The sequence below is a fragment of the Pseudonaja textilis genome, chromosome 8 (assembly GCF_049901715.1).
Source record: "Pseudonaja textilis isolate UNSWEBS1 chromosome 8, rPseTex1.2, whole genome shotgun sequence".
Classification (NCBI taxonomy): domain Eukaryota; kingdom Metazoa; phylum Chordata; class Lepidosauria; order Squamata; family Elapidae; genus Pseudonaja; species Pseudonaja textilis.
In genome coordinates this window covers 12,540,539-12,563,703 of record NC_141997.1, presented here as the reverse complement: position 1 = coordinate 12,563,703, position 23,165 = coordinate 12,540,539, and the positions used below count along the sequence as shown (strand labels likewise).

Genomic DNA, 23,165 nt, shown 5'->3' with positions numbered 1-23,165 from the left:
GTCATGGTAGAAATAGCTCTGGCACTTGTAACTTTTGATTGGAGAGCTGTAAACCTGAAGTCATAATTTCCCAAAATTAGGTGTGCTCTTCGTCCTTCCAAAAATTGCCAATCAATTGTTATTTTTATTGAGACTGAAGTGTGAAATTACCAATAATGGGTAATGATCATATTAAGTTTAAATTTAAATCAGTTCAGAGCTATTGTTTGTCTTGTCCAAAGCTGCTTGTTTTGTTGGAATGTAGCCTTGACCCAGAATTTAATTTCTAGTGAAGAGAATTAAGAATAAAAATTTCAATAGAAATGTGATAGAGTGATGAAGCATTTTAGGAAGAAGTAATGTTTATCTTATATGGTAGAATGTATTTAAGATTATGTAAATCCAACTGAGAAATCATGCTACTGAAATGAAGGAAGATTTGATACAGAAATAGAGCTTACTAAAATAGAACCTTGAATTCTCTTTGGTTTTGATAGTCAACTCAAATTTGTCAGCTTGGCTCATGTTTGTGGATTCTGGATTTTAATTGATGTGATGTTTGTCCCATGTAGAATTAGTTGCAATTGTTAGAGTTGATTTTGTAAATTACATTGTTTGCAACAGTGGAGGGGGGGGGGGGGGGGGGGGGGGGGGGGGGGGGGGGGGGGGTGGGGGGGGGGGGGGGGGGGGGGGGGGGGGGGGGGGGGGGGTTTTGTATTAGTTTTTTATTATTTTGGATGGGACAAACATCACATCATTTAAAAACCAGAATCCATAAATACTGGCTGGCAGTCTTACTTCACGATCCCAAATCTTTAATCTCTTTCCATACTGACACCAAACAGCACCAGTTCAATTGGAACAACACAAAAACAGTCAGTCATGCTACCAACTCCCACACTCATAACTTCATCTATGCCTTGCATTCCACAAGCAATTCCATAAAAAGACACATTGACCTACAACCATGAACCTATGAACCCCTCAGAATCCAAATCAATCACACAGCCAACCAGAGACAGTACCAACCCACACAAGAGCTCCCGCCAATGAGCACTTCATCTCCCAATGATCCTCACCTGATGTAACCTCCCCATCACAAGACCCATCATAAGACTCTCACTGACGACTCACACCTGACCCATCACAAGACTCATTACAAGACATTGTAACACCCACACCTGACCCATTACAAGACTCTCACATGAGACAGCCACACCTGATCCATGACAAGACCTACTGACCACATGAAACCCTTATAAACAGAAGGACACTGACATCTTCTAAACTCTGCTGAAGATGTTACCTAGCCTTGTAATGAAATGTTTGGAAACCATCTCACCAGCTTGGAGAATTAACCTTCACCCTCATCCTACATCCGAGCTACAGATATTTGTCTCCTTGCAAACATCTGAAGTAATGTGGGAAAGGGAAAAGAAAAATAACAATGTTTAATTAAGTTTATATTGTCAGTGTATTAGGAATGACAACTTCTGATTAATTTCCTTTTGATTTTTCTGGTCAATTTCATAACTAGCCAATAGAATTGTTAAATCTTGTTAAATCCTTTTTTCCCCTACCCCATCTCAGGCATTTGAAGCATTGGAATTGCAAAAGCCTATTCATTGAAAGCTATGTATTACTGTGTTTCTCACAAAGTAAGGCCAGGTCTTTTTTTTTTTTTGTTTTTGAGCCCCCAGAAAACGGCTAGGCCGTCATTTCAGGGGTGACTTAATTCCCCGCCTTGCATCCTCGCCTAGAGTGCCTATGGGCAGCCATGCCTCACCACCAGCCGTTCCTAATGGGCGATCGTGGTGGAGCACAGAGAGCTCCCTACTCCCACCAAGCACCTTTGCTGCAGATCCGAGACCTTCAGCGCCCACTGTTGTTGCTTTCCCTTCTGCCCATTCTGCCGCCGCGTGTAGAGCTGCCACTTCCGCTTCCGCGTTTGGGGCACCGCCACCATTTGGAGCGCCACTGCTGTTTGGAGCATGCTGCCGTGTTTAGAGCTGCCGCTTCCAGGTTTGGAGTGCCGCCATTGTTTGGAGCACCGCCACCACGTTTGGAGTTGCCACTTCCGTGTTTGGAGTGCCACCGCCATTTGGAGCACCGCCGCCGTATTTGGAGCTGCCACTTCCACATTTGGTGCACCACCGCCGCTTCCACGTTTGGCGCGCCACTGCCATTTGTAGCACTGCTGCCGCTCCAAACACACTCCAAATGTGGCTGCAGTGCTCCAAATGGGGATGGCGCTCCAAATGCAGAAATGGCAGCTCCAAGCATGGCGGTGGTGCTCCAAACGCATGTAAGGTCTCAGGTCTGCAGCAAAGGTGCTTGGCTGGAGTAGGGAGCTCTCTGCACTCCGCCATGATCACCTGTTAGGAGTGGCTGGTGGAGAGGCATGGCTGCCTGCGGGCACTCGTAATGGCAAGTCCCCCCGCTCTTCCCCCCATTTCGCATGTTTTAAAATAGTCCTATATTTGGGGGGAGGAGCTTAATTTCATTTTATGCCTATGAAATATGCTGGGTCTTCCTATTGGGGAAGCATATTGTTGGAGAAACACAGTAGTTTCAGCCACCCACTCTTTTTAAAATAGGTACATAAATAAATAAGTTCCTCCTCTACAATTTAAGGATGCCCTATTCTCCAGAATGGTTTCAACAGGATCCATGCATGGGATGTATTCAGTTCTGTTTGGCTATAGACTGAATAGAAAAACTGAAGACACACCCCTTCCGGACCGTCTCCAGTTCTTCTATTCAGTCTCAGCAGAGATAGACATCTGCTGTATTGCTCCTCTATATTTCTTATACAGAGGGTTGTTGGCAGCTTTAGATGTTTTATTTTGGACTAACCACACCACAGTCCTTAAGGGACTAATAGCACCACACGTTTTTTTCAGACAATCTGGTTGCTTGTTAAAATCACAAGCCTCGCTTTGTGCCTATCGGCTTTGCAAAGAAAGCCACAGCAGCCATTTGAGACTTCTCAAACATCGCTGCCAAGGACGTAAAAACAGGAATTTGTGAGAATCGCAGAGATTTTTGCCAGCTGGGTAGCCTGCCCATTTAAGGGAGTGCTAAACAGCTTGAGCATGGAAGGCGCTTTGAAATGGGAATAGCGCCAAGCAGATTTGCGCCAAACAGCTGAGGGAGAGATCGCTCACATCAGACTCAGAGGCTCCCTGAGCGAAAAGCCTGTCAGACAGCCTGCCCAAATAAGGGAGTGCTGTCTAAGCAGAGTTGCAGCCATATCCGCAACGTGTGTTCCAGCAATAGTAACTTCTGCATGGTAATGGTTGAAATTGGATTTTGGAAATTGGATCAGATACCAAAGGCCTGTTTAAACCATTTTTATTTAAAGCATTAGCCAAGGCCAAGAGCGCAACCGGCCTAGAATTGAACAAAGAGACACCTTGTGTTACCCACAAAACCAGGGGACAATGAAGCTGTTTTCATGGACCCAAAATTGGAAGCGGAAGTTATCCCTTCGTATGAAATATTCTTTAATATGGTGCAGAGACGGCTAGATGTCCCCTGTTCGGGTCCTGGGGTAACAGCCTTTGACAAAAAAAATTTACAATGTGGACACACCATTAGCAGCAACTTTGCAGCTACCCAAGGTTGATGACCCAGTGCTAGCTTTAGCATCTTCTTCAACTACTCTCGATGAAGATGATGTCCTAAAAGGAGAAGACAAAAAGGCTGATTTAATGTGGCAAAAGACACACCAGGCAGCTGCATGGGTGGTCAAAACTACCACAGCGGCATCCTTTTTCACTAGGGCCGCTGTGATATGGCTAAGACAAACGCAGCAGCAGGTACCAACAGACAATATAAGAGCCCACTTAGACTTTAACAAAGTTATAGCTGCAGGTTACTCTGGCTCAGGTATTGGCAGGCCGATACCAAGAAGAAATGGAAGCTGGCATCCGCACCGTACAAAGGTAGAAAACTATTTGGGGCACCCTTAGATCCTGTTCTCATCGAATCACGGGATAAACGTAAGATATTACCGTCAGTCTTAAAGAAAACAGACAACAAATTTTCACCCTATTACAGACGCTCTTTTCATGCACCTTTCTACAGGTCTAACAGCCAAAGAAGTCAAGCAAACTTCAGCCAGAGGCAACATTTTGAACAGGCTCAAGGCAAGATCTCAACCACAGACCAAACAGTCATTCCATGGTTCATCAAACAGGCCATTCTAAAAATACAAATAGGCACTTGGAAACTCCTGTTGGTGGTAGATTGCAAAGTTTTGCAGACCAATGGGAGAAAACAACCTCAGATCTTTGGGTCAGACAGACAACAAGGGAAGGTCTGGCAGTTGAATTTCGAGCCAGGCCTCCGAGATTTTTTATCAGGTGTCCGGTATCTTCAAACATACACAAAGGAGACAGATGGAGGATGCAATTCAGCACCTCCTAACAATCCAAGCTATGGAAGCCCTCCCAGAGGAGCAACAGGGCCAAGGCTTCTACTCTATGTTATTTCTTGTTCCTAAATCATCAGGGGGATGGAGGGCTATTTTCAACCTGTAAAGACTATACTCTTTTGTTATTTATTGTAGGTTCAAGATGCACATGCTTCAATCTATTTTGAAGAACGTGACATGGGGACTACTTAGTTTCAATTAACCTTACCAAAGTGTATTTGCATATTCCAATCTTACCTGACCACCGCAAGTATTTAAAATTTTGTTATGCAGGTTGACATTTTCAGTATAGAGCACTCCCCTTTGGGTTGGCATCTGCATGCAGGGCATTTACCAAAATCCTGGCGGCTGTAACAGCCCATCTTAGAACTGTTCCAATTAGGATACTGGCATTCTTAGACGATATCTTAATACAATCAGTCTCCCACAAGTTAGCTATTAGAGACTTAACCATCACCCTACAAACCTTACAATCTCATGGATTTTTGGTTAATCAGGAAAAGTTTTATTTTGAACCGTCTACCAAACTTTTACATTTAGGGGCAATAATAGATACTGAATTAGATTTATTGCCAGAAGATCAGAGTCATTAGAGCCAGAATCCCTCCCATCGGACATTGCTTTGGTATGTCCCATGCATGGATCCTGTCGAAACCATTCTGGAAAAGGAGCATTGGTAGATTTACCTGAGAACACACCTTCTCAGATGGTGTAGACAGGATCCAGACCCACCCATTTTCTTAGGTTCTGGCAATCATGTTGGGTATTGGACTAAAATTTAAGTTATTATTAATCATGAATGTTATACAAATATGAAACTATTGCAGCATATACAAGAAAGCCTTGACTTCATTCAGAACTGGAGACGGTGGCCTGGAAGGGGTGTGTCTTCAGTTTTTCTGTTTAGTCTATAGCCAAACAGAGTTGAATACATCCCATGCATGGATCCTGTCTACACCATCTGAGAAGGCGCGTTCTCAGGTAAGTCTACCAACACTCCTTCTAGTGTTGTGGTAGTAGTAGTTGATGTTATTATAATAGATATGTGACACAGCTGCCAGTACTTCAGCTAATATTGGCCTTCATCCACATCAAGTTCTTCCCAAGAACCGAGGATGTTGTAATGTATTAGCTTAGTATATGTGCAAATTCAAGCAGTGCGGCTTTTTGTAATTGACAGATAGAAATGTTGTCAATGTGCTGATTTTCTAAATGTCTTGTGTTGTTATTTATAATCAGTTTATGTTATTTTCTTGCATAAGCTAACAACATGGTCTGTTTCATCTGCATAACCTACTTGTTGAAACATTTGATTTTTCAATTCTGGCCTTGGTTTCATTAGTTCAAATCGCTTAATCTTATGCAACCAAAACCAAGTTTCCAAAACAAACTTCAGTTTCTTTTTTTAATGTTCCTATTATAAGCCATTGCTTGAAATATTGTTTTTAATAATATTATTAATATTGTTAATAATTATCATTCTTATGGTTGGTCACATAGTCAGCCACTTGTTTAGACTGTATTTGGCATTTTATTCACTTATCAAGTCCTTCCCAGGTGTTTTTATTTGATGGTGTTAAAAATATTGTCACAGGTATAAACTCTTCCAAGTAAAGCTGACTTTTGCAATTGATTGATGGTCAATGCCAGTGGTGTTTAATTATTCAAAATGGTGTTAAAAAAAAACTCGACGTTTTGAAATTGTACACAAGGTGCCTATTAACTCATTGGTATTATCTTTGCTTTATTTAATAACAGACCATTATTTTTTTGTTTTCAGTCTTCACGTGTTTGTGATAGATAAAAAAGTGCTGAGTTCTGTAGTCCATTTGTCACTTGATGTCTAGGAACTCCATCACTTAGGAACTCCTTGTTGAACTGGGCAAAGACTGATTCAAAATAGGTTTATGGAAATTATGCCCAACCATATTGCTTATTGGAGAGGCATTCTTTGTCCAGCTCCTCTGATGAGATCTATTCAGTGTGGTGTGAGCCTCTGGCATAACTCTTTTTGGATAAAGATTTTTCTGCCACTTTGGACACATTATGAATATTATATCCATAAATTAGACACATTTGGACATGGTGCATTTTGTAAAGACCTTATGGGGAAAGTGGAAAAAGAAGAATATGATACAACCAGCAACAGCAAGGTGTTTATACTCAATTATAGTGGCAATGGGTACACCTTTGGCATACTGGAAGGGTATGGATGTTTTCCTGGAGAAAACTTTCTATGTAGTTATAAGAGTTGACATCAACTTTATGGCACATAATGAATAACTCAATGTAATTCTGTTGGAAATAAGTGCATAGCTGTAATAGATAATTTTTAAACAATTTTCCTGAAACAGTATACCTTAGCTTGCTGAAAAGATTCACTGCTGTCCTCTTTCTTTCCTTAAAGATTTTATTTATTGGTGGTTGGAAATAAGGTTAAAGTAATAGTGGAGAAAATACAAGCTAGTTACAAGTAGTTCACAATCTTTTGTAAATTCTATGATTGAAGATAGGCACAATAAAAACCCACTCTGGAAACATAATAGCTACAATTTCATTGACATTTGTTTCTGTTAGATTACCTTTTGGGCACCAGGGACCGGTTCCATGGAGAGAGGTATTTCTGCAGACCAGAGAGGTCATGGTTATGTGGTGCTGCCTCCATCCTGTGGATGGGGCTTTGCTTGTTTGCATGGCCTGGTTTTCGGCATGCTGCGGCCTGGTGCTAGTCCAAGGACCAGGAGGTGGGGACCCCTGTGTTAGATAAACTTATAGGTCACATATTTTAATAATTTTCAGGGTGGGTCTATCCTATAGTTCTGAACTATAAGAAATATACTTTGAATATTAATTTGGTGTTAAACATCACTTCTAATTGTCTAGAATATATGGCCAAAACATCACATATTTATTTTATTCTTGTGGGGTTTTTTTAAACCTAATTTCCACAAAATTGTTCTCAAAGTAATGTACAGAAAATGACCTGATGACTAAATGACTGCAAATAGTACAATAGTACAATTGAGTTTGACACCCCTGCTATAATTGAACAGACCACTTTAGATAAAAAGTTCCTATCCTGTCTGGGCAGCAGTAAGGCCTTAAACAATGAATCAATAATAAATTATTAAACTCTGAAAAATAGAACTTATTTTAGGAAAATTGAAATGCCTTTCCTCACTTATGATGTATTGTAAAATATAAACTCCATTATATTTCCAAAAATCTTGCGATTGTCTGATGTTATTGTTGTAGCTGAAACGTATTTGGAGCTCTGTCTGCTATTAATGAACTCTAAGAACTACTGCAGCTTTCCTCATTCTCAAACTGCTGTAAGGAAACTATTTATTAAGGCTAATGCTATTCTTCAGGCAGGGATCTCTTTTTTCAGACTCATGCAGAAATCTAAAAAAAGAGGGAGGGAAGGGTCTGGTTACTTAAATGAGCAGAGAAACACTGTGCCCATATAAAGTCCAAAGCATTTATCACAAGTCTTCTGAGATGTATGTATGCATTTTCCTTAAATAAATTTTCTTGGCACTTATGAGAGTCTAATTTCCACATCCTATTCTGAGGCAAACAGAGATTATGAATAGGATAAAGAATTTGAATGAAATGAAAACATATTTGGTAACTGAGTAATTTAAATGGGCAATTAATTCCTAAAAAGGTATTTGTGAAGTTTGTTGTTAAAATATCAACACAACAAAACTAATCATAAGGTGATTTCTTTTCACTAAACAGCATGCTTCAAACAAAATTCTTTCCTGGTCCACATTTCTAAAGTGATTATATTGTGGGACAGACATAAAATCAAGAGGAGAAAAAAAAAATCTGTGTGTGTCTCTTTGTTTTGCTTACTGGTTATAAATGATGCAATTGTCAAAAAGCTATTAAAGAATACTTGGGATTTTGACCACAACAGTATTAATGGAATAGACCTCATATTACCGATGATTCAGTCATCTGTCAGCCAGATGAATGGATTAGTGTAAGAGGTATTCTAGTGAAGAAATGTAGCCTGTGGAGCTTTCAGCTAATTATATTTAAGTTGTTTAGTACTGCTGGGAAGCAGAATCCAAGCAAATGCTGAAAGCTTTCATGCAACATGTCCCATTAGAGTTTGTGTTCAGAAACTCATTATCCTTTCTAGCTTACACTGGATGGATTCTAGGAACTTGACGTGAAATGGAAAAGGGCAATAAATAGTAAAAAAAGACATTTTAATTTAACTTCCAATCCTTTCCTGAATCAGCAACTGTTGGTCTGCATGATTTGTCTGCTATTTCTGCAGTTAAAGATAATTGTGCTTTAACTTGATTTATTACCTCTGCAAATCTTTTTCTGCTAACAGGTATCTCTAAAGAAGAATATGATTTGATCATGCAAAATGCAGATTATGAACAGGAGAGTGCAACAGGATCCAGCCATTGTCAAATTCCCAGATGACACTTAGAGAATATTTGCATGAATTGCTGCCTTTCTTACATTATCTGACTTTGCATCATCATCATCGTTATTATTATTATTATTATTATTATTATTATTATTATTATTATTATTATTATTATTATTAAAATGTATACGGCTGCGCAATTCACACTTGGTAATTCCAGGTGGCTTACAAGGATAGAATGATAACTCTATTGTTATCATTATTTACACTCAGCATTGTAATTTAATATCGTTCGTGAATAGCCCACAGTATTACTCAGCAAACTATGATTAAAAATAACTGGATCATTGTAAGACATTCAGAATCCTCTAGGATTTAGAGTTGTAATTTAACTATTATCAAGTAAGACAGACAAATGTTGAATTTTGTTTAGTGTAGCTTTTGCCTTGAAGATAAATTGAGAATATGTCTCTTTAATTTTCAATTAATATATTTTGTTTCATTCTTACATCTTCTTTGTTATACTTGGAAGAGATGTATATGAAGAAAGATTGACATGTTTTGTACAATTAACATGACTAAGAATTCTTTAACTTCCAATGGTTGACTTGCTAGTGTTCTCCATATCCTTTGGCTGCTATTTTTTTTTCTGTTTATGGATTTTTTTGTTAACGTGTACTTCTTAACAGGAAGCATTTAAACTTTTTGCAGTTCTGAAACCTATTTTTTTCAAACATTTTTATTAGGTTATTAAGTATTATAAAATACAAAAGTAAATAACAATGAGACGGAAAGGGGAAGGGGGAGAGAAGTGAGGAAAGGTAGGGAAAAGAAAAGAAAAAGAAGCATTGACTTTTTCATTCTATTGCAGTAAAATAAGGCATTAGCATCAAATCACAGCTTTGTGTTTTTCCATAGTAATACGAACAAGTCATTTCTATAAAACTCTGTCAATCTAATCTATAAAACCCAAAGTCAAAATTACATTCTTTTCCACATCAAGCACAAAATTCTGAAGCGGTTTCCATGTGGGAACAAAAGCAATTCTAAAAACTTCTGAAATAGTTTCAGTGATATGAATCTTTCCCTTTTCCTGCTATGGTAAAAATATTGCCAAGCCTGCTAATTCTTTGAAAGTATGGCAAAATAGCTTTTAAAATTTCATCCTTTGGATAAATCATGTTACTGTCACAAATTTTAATAGCTCTTATAATTATAACTTACTGAGTATTTTTAATATGTTTTAAATTTAATGTAAAATATCTTTTAACAACCTCCTTTAAAAAGGAGTAGCTTATGTATGTAAATTTGTTTCTATTTCTGCACTTCAGACTGCCAAATCAGACTAATTTGAGATTTGCAATTAACACTGCATAAGGTGACCTCAGAAATAAAATATATAATATGCTGCCATGATAATATTTGAATATTCTAATTCTCACAGAAGCTAAACAGTCCACCAAAGCTTTTATATACAAGTAGTCCTCACACTAAAATAACATTATTTTAGCAACCACTGAAAATTATGACAGTACTGAAGGGATTTATGATCTGTGCCCAAAGTTATAGCTATTTCAGTATCCTCATGATGGTAATCTGGGTACTTGGCAATCTGTACACACCTAAGAAGGTTTGCAGAAGTGGTTGCCAAGTGCCCTATCATGTGATTGTTATTAGCAATCTTTCCTGCTGGTTTCTCAGAAAATCAGTGGGGAAGCCAGCAGGGAAGGTTGTAAGCCATTGCCTTCTAGTTGATTCTGCCTGAGAAATCTGCCCAGAAATTCAAGCAGAAATCTAAGTAGAATAGAACTTCCGGTTGCGAACGCTTCTGACCATGAACAAATCTGGCTCCGACCAAAATATTCACAAAATTTTTGAATCTGGTCATGGAAATTAAGGAGAAACTTCCTAAGAGTGAGAAAAATTAACCAGCTTGCCTTCAGAAGTTGTAGGGGCTTCATCACTGGAGATTTTTAAGAAGAGACTGGTCAGCCACTTGTCTGAAATGGTATAGGGTCTCCTGCTTAGGCAGGGGGTTGGACTAAAAGGTCCCTTCCAGCTCTATTCTGATTGGCAGAGGGTTGGACTAGATGACCTACAAGGTCCCTTCCAACTCTTATTATCTGTTTCTGTTTCTGATTGATTGACTGACTGACTGATAGATTGATTCTACCCCATGCGGGGTCTAAATCAATCTGGAAGGCAGCTTTTTTAGGTTTGTTTTCTAGCCCTGTCCTCCTTATTTCCATATTCCTGTTCTATTTGAAATTGGACAACGTCATGTCTCTCCAGAACCATAGATATCTGTTATTTGTGTTTTTCTGACCTCTGATTCATGAAAATTTTGAGTTGCAGAATTGGAAATTGAACTTTTACATAGAAAGCATCTTCTGTATTCTTTTGATACAGTATTTTTCAAATGAAAGCCAATAGTATGACTTGTTTCTTATGGCATCGTAAAAAATAAAAAAGCAACAGCTCTGAGTCACAGTGGCAGATTTTTCTGTCCATCCCCCTGCAACTGTTAATTTTTGTTAACAGAGAGTTGATGTGGAGGAGTAGCATAGCATGAGTTCTTCCTTTGAATTTGGGGTCTCAATTCAGGTGTGGCATAATGTAAGCATGTTTTACCGTCTTATACTGCATGAAAGTATCTTATACTGCATTTGTCTTCTTATTAGAGTGCTTGTAAAGCATTGCAAGTAGCAGCACCTTGTTGACCTTAGTGGATCCTAGTGGACAAAGCTAAGCAGGCTTGGTCCTGGTTAGTATTTGGTTGAACAGCCAAGGACTAGACTGGGAGGTTGGACAAACTATCCCAGGAGGCAGTACCAAACGACTTCAGTGCTGTTTTAAGAAATCTATATGGAGTACATGGAGTCACTTGGAATCCAGTGTTATTAAGGGGATATAATTTACCTTACACTGAGAATCTCCGCTTCCAAGCAGCTTCATAGAAACCCAGTAATCATTTGCTATTTAGCACCAAAACAAATCTTGATCCATATAGGCAAATATCATCCAGCTGATTTTGCATACTGATAGTCCTAGTTTAACAATCGCAATTGGGACCAGCAAATCTGTAGCTAAATGATGTGGTTGTTAAGGAAAATATCACATGACTATGATAGGCTTACTTGTTCACTTCCATGTGATTGTTAAATGAGACATCATGTTACGGTAAATTGCAATTTTACCACAAGCTACTCCATTTATATTGCTTGTTTGAAGCCAACTGTGAGGTGTGCAAATTGTGATCAGGTGACCATGGGCTGCTAGGGCACAACTTAAACCAATTGTAAAGCAACCTGAATCTTAAACACATGACAATAGGTATGCTACAACAGTTGTAAGCGCAAGGTCCAGTCACAGTTACTTTTTCAGCACAGTCATAACTTCAAACAGTTGCTAAACAAGACAGTTGCTAAACTAGGGCAACCTGTACTGCATTATGCTATGTTTTATTTTGACTATGTTTCTGAAAAGGCTTGTTAATCTGTTATGCTGAGTCACAAACTAAGGCTCAAAACCAAAGACGTTATGCACATAGTGTGATGTGTAAACCAAACTGATTGGTAACATATTTCATTAAGGCCTTTAACTGTATTATTGTTCTAATGCTGTTCTAGATGCTGATTTTGGGACTAAGCTTCAGTACTTATCCATCTGGATTTTTTTAATGGGCATTTAACTGTCCAAATTAATATTTTCATTTGATTACATAGTAAGTTTTTTTTTGCTGGTTGTGGCAAGTAAACTGGAGAAGATGGCCATAGAGTATGGGTATTTTTTCCATTCTAAATTCACCTGACAAAATATTTCATTGTATCATTCCAGATTTCTCCACTGTTGAATGTAAAGATCTCCATGGTAACTCAAACCCCCAGCCTCTTTGTAGCAGCTTGCAAGAAGCAGTTTTCAACAGCTCAAAGGTCTCACGGCCAGGTAAGCAGAACAATTTGGAAAAGTGACGTTTTCACATCTATGTTATCAAAACCATAGAATCTGATTTACCTTATAATACAACAGAATAAATTATTCTTTTTTTAAAAAAATACTGAGCCACAATTAGATATTGAATAGCAAAATATCCAAAGGAGAAAAGTGATGAAAGCTGATTCTTTAAAAAAAAAATAATCGGTCCAATGGTAAGTGGATATTAAAATATAAAAATAATCCAAGTCTTTTACAAAGAAGAAATATGCTTCTTGTAATAACTTATACAGACCAAGCAGTACAAAATCAGTCTGAAAATCAGAACTTTTCTATGTGATAGTCTATAGCAGGGGTCTCCAACCTTGGCAACTTTAAGCATGGAGGACTTCAACTCCCAGAATTCCCTAGCCAGCAAAGCTATAGAAATCTATAGAACAAAACTATAGAACAGGAGACTTGGGAAAGGACTTCTCATCTCACATAATGTCACACAATGCATATTGTCCCTTATGGTGAAATATATAATTGCAGCCTTGTCATATATATTTTTCTGATAGTTCCTGGTACTATATGTTGTGAAGGACTTTCTTTTCCTCATGTGAGCAGTGGGGCTATACATGATTCCATTCTGATTCATATTTTTAAAAATGACTTTTCTAGATTATTGATCACAATCAAGTCCTATAATGCATGTAAATTCAGGACCTATAATCTAGTTTTATAGAAATTCTGTGGCATTTGCTGTCATTCACTGTGAAAATCATGTTTTTATTTTACTGCATAAGTTATATAATGTTGTAGCGTTCTTTTTTTTCATGATATAAAAAGTTTGTTAACTGAAGATTATAAAATGCATTCATTTTTTCAAAAAATATGTATACATGTGAGATTGATACTTTTATATTTCAAGTTATCTACTTTTGATGTATATTTGTTTTAAATTTTGTGTCATGTTGATAATGCAGTACACAATATTTTACAAGTATTTTATGTATATTTTCAAATAGAAAAAGCATGTAAAAAAGGCTTTAGCAAAAAATATGAAGAAATTCAAGAAAAATAAAATATATGTCATAATAATAAACAGTTACAATTTTATATATACTTGTTTAATGCAAATATTATTCAAGTATGTATATATTTTAAATACATTTATACAACTTTTTAACCTACTGTATTCTGTATAAATGAGACTGGTTATACCTTTCAATACAAAATACGTCTGTAGATGTGTTTTACAAATATAAGAGTCAAAAATATACATATCTTCTACGTATAATAAACAAAATCTTCAAAATCTAACTCTAAACATTGTGTACAAATAGGAGCAATTATAATATTGAAACCCTTCTTTTCAATAACAATGATAAGACTTCCCATTCATGGAGTCTGTCAATTTCTTGATCTGTTGACGATCTACATTTTGTATAGCAGCAAACACAGCCTCCCAGACACTGTTCAGAGAGGTGTACTGTTCTCCTTCACTGTAAATCTCCAGTATCTTCAGTCTTTTCTGCTATATTGAATGTTGACTGTCATGTGATCTCTGTGTTAGATACTTTGACAATTTACTTTCAAACATAGTCTTCAGAGTGAGATTTTGAGCAGCTATTGATAAAACTTTGCTCCCTTGCCTTGAGTGGAATATAAATTGGCTAAATTTATAATGAATAATCAGTTACAGTGACACTGACTATACCTTAAAGAAGCTTCACTATCAAACTGTTTAATGCTCACAAACATTTGTGGGTCTTAGAATATACAATAAATTCACTGAAAATATTCCACGCTCTCAGAGTTCTCTTTACAAAGCTTTTCTCTTTATAACCACCGTTAAATTAATGGAAGAGGTAAGGAGAGGAGAAGTAACAGCAATATATTTCATTACTAAATGGCCTCATTTCCATCAGAACAGCTTAAATCAGTATTTTTGAAACCTGGTGAAATCATACAACAACTTCAAAACTTACCGTCTGTCTGACCTGCATAATAACTCCCCAGGGGATGTAATTATGAACTCTTGAGTTGAAGTAGAAATATGGGGTGATACTTAGCAGGTTGCAAATGATGACACTATGCTTGTTTGCCAAATTAGCAGGGTGCAATCATGCTCTATATAGAGAATGAAGTGACTATTCAATTACATTTTACTGCTAATGAAATAAAACTGGATATTTCATAACAGTGAAAGTTGATACACATGAAATCTTGATATGCATTACCAAGTTTGGTGAAGTTTGGCTGAAATGTTGCATAATCCATGATAACAAGCAGAAAAAAATTACATTTATAAAAGAAAGAGGATAAGAACAAATATTTTTATTTTTTTGTATCCTGCCTTTATTTCTATTTTACAATTAAGCAAATACAATCACCTGTGATTGAATTCCCTTATTTTAACATTCTATTCCATCCAGAAATTATTTCTATTTGTATTTCCACTTAGTCCTTTACAACAAAGAAGCTGCTGAAACTTTGCGATTATGGAAATGATAGGGCTTGTATTCCATGTGTTAAAGGGAAATATTTATGGACAATTCTTTATACAAGTTACTACAGCTTTCTCTGTTTTTTAAAATGAGTCTTTATGCAGGCTATCCCTTTCTCTTTTTTATTTTAAACATTAAATTTTGCAAGAAGAATTATAAATAGGTTGTTCAATGGGACATTTTGGTACAGTGATATTATTTTGGTAACAAACATGTCATTCATGGTTCTGTGGTTCATGGAGTTTAATAAAACTTGAGAATTCTATCCCTTTTCAGCTTGTCAAACTTTTCTGATATCCATAATGTATTTCAAAAGTTCTGTATTTTCCTTTCACATTGAATGGTTAGACATTTATTATTATTGTGGTTGGTTGAACAGTCAGCCAGATGTTAGGACTGCATTTGGCATCTTTATTCATCTATCAAATTCTTCCCAAGGATTGGGACAGACAAGGGTCTTCAGACTTGGCAAGTTTAACACTTATGGACTTCACCTCCCAGAATTCCTGAGCTAACATGACTGGAGAAGGAATTCTGGGAGCTGAAGTCCACAAGTCTTAAAGCTGTCAAGTTTGAAGACCCCTGGGATAGGCAGATATTGTTGTTTGATTACTTTAAAGGTATCATCATAGTGTGTAAACTATTCTGGATAAAAGTGTGTTTTGCAATTCAGTGATAGTGATTTGGTCAATGCTACTAGAGTTTTTATTATTATGGTTCTTTGCACAGTCGACTAGATATTCAGACTGGATTTGGCATTTTTGTCCACCTATTGAGCACTTCCCAATGTTTGATGGTGTTACAGATACCATTGCAAGTTGTAATCTGTTTCGAGTAAAGCTGCCTTTTGCAGCTGACTGATGCTGAATTTGTCAGGGCTGATGGTGTTCAAATGGTGCTCTAGTTGTTTTGGCATTGTATCCAAGGTGCTTTTTACTATTGGTGCCACCTTTCTTTTTCTTTTTGCCACAATTATTCGATTTCTATATGGAGGTCTTTGTATTTTGCCAGTTCTTTCTCTTCTAATCTGCTGTCTCCAGGAACTGCCACATCCACTGTCTAGACTTTGTCTTTCTTATCGACAGTTGTTAAGTATGGGGTGTTATGTGACACATGTCTATTGGTTTGAATTCTAAAGTCTCAGAGCACTTTAGCTTCTTCATTTTCTGATTTTCTCTAGTTTATCGTCCCACCGATTCTGGCTTGCAGTTAAATGGTATTTCTTGCAGATCTTCCAGTGCACCATTGTTGCTACTGTGTTTCTCCAACAATATAACCCACCCCAAAAATAAGCCAAAGCCTATTTTGGAAGGGGCTAATATACGCCGTACTCCCAAAATAAGCCCTAATGAAGGGGGTAGGCATGGCCAGCACAGGAGGCAGTCCTTTCCTTCCCCGGTCACCTCAGGGCTGCTTGGCCCCCTAACCACGGCCCGCAGATCAATTGAGCCAGCTGAATTGCAGACAACGCTGTTTGAAAGGGTTTGCTCTCCACTGTTTCTCTGACTCTGTGTCTGTATCTCTCTCTCTCTCTCACACACACACACACTTGATGAGAAATGGCGGAAGGCAGCCAGGTAAGGGGACTGATCTCCCCCACCTCCAGCTCAATGCCTGCTCAGGATGGCACCCCAAGATCCAGCCAAACACAAGAAATAGCAGGGCGACACAGCATGCAAAAAGTAAAGTGTAAAAGCCGCTCCTACCAATACCAAGCCAGCAGCAGCGCTTGATTCAAAACAAAACCTGTGAGTCTGGGTGCCCTTTCTGTTTGTTGCCCCCCTTTTGGGAAGCGTTTCACTGCTGCTGGTGTTATTCAGATTACATCCTGGTGTGTTTTGGAAGGGAGAAGGTGCAACTACTGTTGCCTGTGCTGGGGTTTACATGGTGGCAGAGCGAGAGAGACTGCAGGATTTATTTTTATCTCCCTTCCAAAACATACTGGGATGGCACCGGCACTGGCGGAGGCAGAGGGTAATCTAATTAAACCTCTGTGTCTCTCTCTCACACACACATACAAAAACACACACAGAGAAGTTTGATCTTTCATTCTCACCCTTCCTTCCTTCCTTCCACTGCGAGGTTTTGCATGGAGGAGCAGATTGCTTCCTGTAGGGTTGACCTCAGCACCTGCTTTGCACGGCAAGCGGAAGAGCTTTGCACTTTTTCTCCAGGGCCTTGGAAATTCCCCCTTCGTTTTCTGCCTTAAAATTCTGGGCTCTGGCAGCGGGGCTGCTTCATCCTTTTCCCAGCATCCCCTTGATGGCCTTCCCCTCCCGCTGCACAGTTCCCCAGGGAGGGAGAAGGGGGGAGAGAGAAATGGGGAACAAATGGAAAGGACTCCCAGACTGCGGCACTTTGTTTTGTTTGAACATCGTGTCTCCTGAGAGGCCTTGTAGAGAGGCAGGTGGATCCTTAGCTGCTGGGTAGAGGGCTAGGCTGGGCTGAAGGAGAGGAGAAAAGAGCAAGGAGAGAAGCAAGTCTCCACCTGCTGCCAGTGCCACCCACAGCGGTCCAGTTGCTGCAAGCTAACACATCGAAAGCAGGACTTGCCCGCTGCCTCTTGCACCGCAGAAGGTAGCGAAAAGTAGAGAAGAGCCAGCCACCCTTTGGGAAAGAGCCGGGAGGCGTTTCAACAGCAAGTCAAGCCAGGTCTTATTCAGATCACATCCCGGCATGTTTTGGAAGGGAGACGGTACAGCTGCTACGGTATTGCCTTTGCTCAGGTTTGCACAGCGGTGAGAGATTGCAAGGTTTAATTTTATTTCCCTTCCAAAATATGCTGGGACGACACCGGCAGAGGCACAGGGCTGCCCACTCCATGTCCAGCAGCTGCTGCAAACACATTTTGAGAAAGAGCTGAGTCCTACCGTGCTTTTCGCTTTTGATGTGCTCACCACTCGCTTGCAGCAACTGGAAAGAGCAACTGCCCATGCTGCTGCTGGCCTCGCAGGAGTTCTTCGCCCACCTGCAAGCGCTGCTCTTGGCCACCCTGCTGGACTGCTTCTGCATGGCGTGGGATGAGTTGGACGAGATCTACAATCTCTGGGGTGCCCTCCACTGCTGGCCTGCCAGGGCCCTTTGTCAGTGGCTACTGGTGAAGCCACACCATTTCACCTGCTGCCGCCTTCATGCTGATGAGTGCCTTCCTGCAGGTCTACTCAGTGCTGCAGGCTCTAGGTTACGACCTGAGCCCGGTGTTCTTCAGGCCCTGGCCCTGGTGGGCACTAGCTCTCATGCTGGCTGTAGGAGGTGGCATGGGCAGTACAGCTCCACCGGCAGCAGAGCGTGCTCCGGAGGTCACAAATCTGGGATGACTTGCCCTGCATTTGGCAGGAGCAGCGCAGCAGGATGACCGAAAGCAGCACTGCCAGGAGGGTGAAGAACCTCGGCCGGAGCAGCACAGTCAGCTGTTCAGTGGCAAGTCAGCAGCAGGGCAAGCAAGCAGGCCAGGCAGAGGCCAGGGCACACGGAGGATTTCGGTCATTGAGGCCACTGGCAAGCAGGTGGTAGGACAGAGATGGTGGAGCTGGTGGGCTTGCTGCATCCTGTACATGTAAAAAACGAGACCTCTCCGAAAATAAGCCCAAGTGCTTATTTTAGGGCTTAAAAGAAAATAAGACCTGGTCTTATTTTCTAAGAAACATGGTACTTTGTACTATTGCTTGTAGTCAGTCTGTGTGATCTTATTGCAGCAGCTAACCAGGTGATTTACAGTTTCTTCAGTTTCTTTGCAGAGAGAGCACTTGCTATCTGTTGCTCTCTTCTCAGTTCTGTATACATTTTTTATTAAAGTTAGGTCTTGTGTAGCCAGAATTAGTCCTTCTGTCTCTTTCTTCAATTTTCCTGCTCTTAGCTATTGCCAGGTCTTGTTATTATCTGTTTTCTCTTTTTTTAAATGTACTGGCCATGTAATGCTTTGTCTTCCCATGTCTCTTTTTTGTTCTTCATTTTGTCTTTCTTGTAAGCCTGTTTGGTTTCTCTAGTACTCAGCTGACCTTCCTGGTATAGTAGTTTCAGTACATCTTCATTGCACTTAAAATACTCTTCCAGTGCCCCTTTTTCTTCTTCAACCATTTGATGCACATGCAACATTCCACATCACCTATTTTCCTTGTTACATCGAATCTGTCAACATCATTGCCTGAAGGTTAGTTAATTGCTTATGCAGTTCAGAGAACCAGCTAAAAATAAAGTGCAAGAGAGGGTTTTTTTTCTCTCTCTCCCTTCAATTAATAGCTCCAGGCAGACAACCAAGAACTACTTAACAGTTACAGCTGAAATACAGCTGATACACACTGAATCAAGTCAATAAACAACAGAAACTGATAGGATTAGGGCAGGGAAACCCATCAATCACCCATCTAGAGATGAGATTAACCCTTTTCCTTCAGGAAGAAGGACAAGATTGCAAACATTTTCATTATAAAGAATATTAAGTAACACTTCTGTGAACAGCTGATGCTCCCTGGAGTGTATATCTGCTGCAGTGCTGGCTACTTCCTGTTTCTTCCTGGGGGAAAGGATCAAGAGGGGACAATGATGCAGTTTGATTATATAGGCTGTGAATTTAATGCATGCGTGGTCCAGCCAGCTGTATTGCTTCTGATGTGAAACACCCAATTTAGAACATAGAGAACAAAGAATAATAGAGTTGGAAGGATGAATGGCTTTTGGCAGCAAGCCCAGGCTTTCAATTAGCCTGAGCGGCTGCTCTTAGTTTTTCTCTCGCAGCTGCTGCTTTTGCTTTGGGGTTTTGACTTTTTTTTTTAAAAGGGGAATGGCTGTTTTAAGTTCCTGGCACTTTTTAGTGGTTCCTGGTACTGTCCTTTTGGGGTCTACTTCCCTCATTATTTTTGAAAGCCTCTAGTGATGTAACACCCACAACTTCTGAAGACAAGCTATTCCATTGGTTGATTGATCTCACCTTTAGAAAAATTCTCCTTAGTCCTAGGTTGTTTCTCTCTTTGGTTAGTTTCCATCCATTGTTTCTTGTGCCTTTTGGTGCTTTGGAAAATAAGATTGACTCCCTCATTTTTGTAGGAGCCCCTAAAATTTCCTGACAGAACAATTAATCAGTGGAACAACTTGCCTCCAGAAGTTGTAAATGTTCCAACACTGGAAGTTTTTAACAAGAGATTGGATAACCATTTGTCTGAAGTGGTGTAGGGTTTCCTGCCCAAGCAGAGGGTTGGACTAGAAGACCTCCAAGGTTCCTTCCAACTCTGTTATTCTATTGTATTCTAAATATTGGAACAGTGCTATTTTATTGTGTTATTATATTGTGAGTTGGACTAAGGAGAAATTTCCTAAGGGTGAGACCAATCAAGTTGGCCATGACCACTCAGTCACATGACCACCCAGCCACGCCCACCCAGTCATTAGGGCAAAGAACCAGTTGTTAAATTATTTGAATCCCGCCACTGGATGAGGGCATGATTCATTGTCATTATTTTTCTAGTCTTCCTATCTGCTTGAGTCCAGTTCAGTAATCCAGCTGTGTATCTAATGACTGGAATTGCCCAGACATTAATTGCCTTGATTCTACTCCCTCCACTGAATTTGGACTTCACAATCTTCTTCACTGTCTTGATGTATTTATTAACTTTTTTTTCTTCAGTGTGCTTGAGATTGTCAGCTTGGAGGATTTCCAGGCATTTGTAGTGGTCATTTTCATCCCAACTCTTCATCCTTTTTTCATAGGTCATCTTAATTCCTTCAGTTTTCACTATTTTTCCCTGTTTGATGGCAAGTGTGGCACATTTATCTAGTTCAGGGGTCTCCAAACCCTGGTCCGTGGAATGGCGCCGGGCTGCAGCATGTCAGAAACTGGGCTGTGCCAACAAGTGAAGTCCCATCTGTGGGATGCAGGTAGCATGCAAAACCATGCTCCCTCCAGTCCATGGAAAAACCTCTCTCCACAGAACCAGTCTCTGGTGGCCAAAAGGTTGGGGGCTGCTAATCTAGTCCAAACTCCACTACAGTATCTTGGCTGTATATGCAGACAGTGTTGAACAATGATTCTATTTCAAATAGTGTTTTTCCAAACAACGTCAAACCATCCATTTAAAGGAGGTTGGATGGTGTGGCAGATCTTTTTCATGTTTGATAGCCATGGCCTGAGTTATTCAGTTTTGCTGATAAATGAATCATTGTAATTACAAACAATAGTGGTAATAGTGAGCCTCCTTGGAAGATTCCTCTCTTGATATTAACCTCTCCAATTCTATCACTTTTGAGGACCAACCATGTCTTCCATTGTGCCGTTGATCATTACACAAAGCTTCTGATGTTTCTACTGATTCCTTTTATTTCTAGATACTTAATTATACAAATTATCATGTGGCAAGGAGTCAAATGCCATCAATCCATACTACATTCAAGTTGGTCTTTCCTCTTTTACATTTTTTCAGAAACATCTTATCAATTAGGAGTTAATCTTTTGTTGCTCTGCTGTTTGAATGGTTTCCTTTCTGCTCAAGTGGAAAAAGCTTGTTTTTAATTAGATGCTGCTGGACTGTATCAGCTACTACACCAGTTAATGATTTGAAAGTTAATTGGCCTATATTTACCTGATGCTGTCCCTTTTGCTAGATTTTTCATTATCAGGTGGTTTTGTCAGATGTTAACTGTGCTTCAATTTCATCTCCTTGCGGTATGTTGTTAAACTGCTTGTCAGTGAGTAGGTTTAGACCAGTCAGTTGATTCAACCAAAATCCATGCAGTTCATTTTCACATGCTCCTGATGAATTCTTCCTTGCGCTTTCTCCACTATTTCTGCTGTTATTACAAGTTTTCATTTCAGCTTCTTTTTTATCCTTTTATCTATCTCTTTTAACCAAGCTGGGTTATTTCTTTGGGTTATCCTATAACTTCACTAAAAACTGCCCTGTTTCCTCCTTGTCAGATGTTCACTGCAGTCTCTCTATTATTGGATTGTTAGAAACATTTCTGATTGGATTGAAATTGGAGATTCTGCCTTTAATTTGCAATTTGAGCTTCGTATTTGCTGATCTTTTTGGCTTTAGCTAATATATTTCCCTGAAAATAAGCCCTAGCCTGATTTTTAACTGTGTACCTAATAAGCCCTACCCCCAAAACTAAGCCCAGTGAAAAGGAGTGGAAGTGGCCAGCATAGGTGGCGAGTGGGCGCGGGCTGACAGTATCAGACAGCAGCTGCAGCCCACACAGCACAGGTGAGTTGATTCTATGTCCAAGCAGCAGACGGAGACAGAGGCATGGGGAGGGGCAGGCAGGCGATCCGAACGCATCGTGTGGACTGCAGGAAAGCTGAGAGTCAGTGGGCTAGAGCAGCAGGTGGCTGCAGGAGGCTCATCTTCACATGATGGCACCGACAGCAGGTTGAGGCAGAGGCACAGGGGAAACAGGCAATCTGGATGAGCCACAAAGGTTGTGGCAAAGCTGTTTTCTTTCTTAATGATTTTACATCACAGATATTTTGCATCTCAGATATTCAGTTATAACTGCAGCTGTGCTATCCATTAATTGGTTGTTGTTGTTTTGCAGTGAGCTGATGCTTACATTTGAACTACAGTATTGGCATTTTTTAATGCGTGCGCTAACTGTTTTGTTGGAACAAGCTTCAACTCAGGCAATCTTTTCTGTTTTTGTGCTATTCTAGATGCTCAGTTATTTTTTGTTTTGTTTCCATTCTTATACTTTTTTTTAGTTAGAGACCTTTATTCTTTCTGAGGCAGAGATATGGTTGCCTAATTTCCAAATGAAAACAATTCTACCGCTGTGCTTGTTTCCTACTGCCAACTCTTCTGTGTTGTCTCTATACTTAGAGTTACTTATGGCAAGATTTTGATTTCTTTCTCCTGGTAGACCTTTGCAGTTCTTCCAATTTCACTTCTGTGAATACTTTATTTCATATTATAAATCAGTGTGGTCTGCTAGCTTCTGT

General features: G+C 39.5%; 1 protein-coding gene across 2 annotated transcripts in view; it reads left to right on the top strand.

Moving 5' to 3' along the window:
* The window catches only part of TBL1X (transducin beta like 1 X-linked), a 139,769-nt gene that overhangs the window by 66,560 nt on the left and 50,044 nt on the right, over window positions 1-23,165 (top strand). For both annotated transcript variants that reach the window (XM_026707582.2, XM_026707581.2), the window contains exon 2: window positions 12,651-12,758. The gene's annotated coding sequence lies outside the window, so the exon portion shown is untranslated. The remainder of the gene's footprint in view (window positions 1-12,650; window positions 12,759-23,165) is intronic.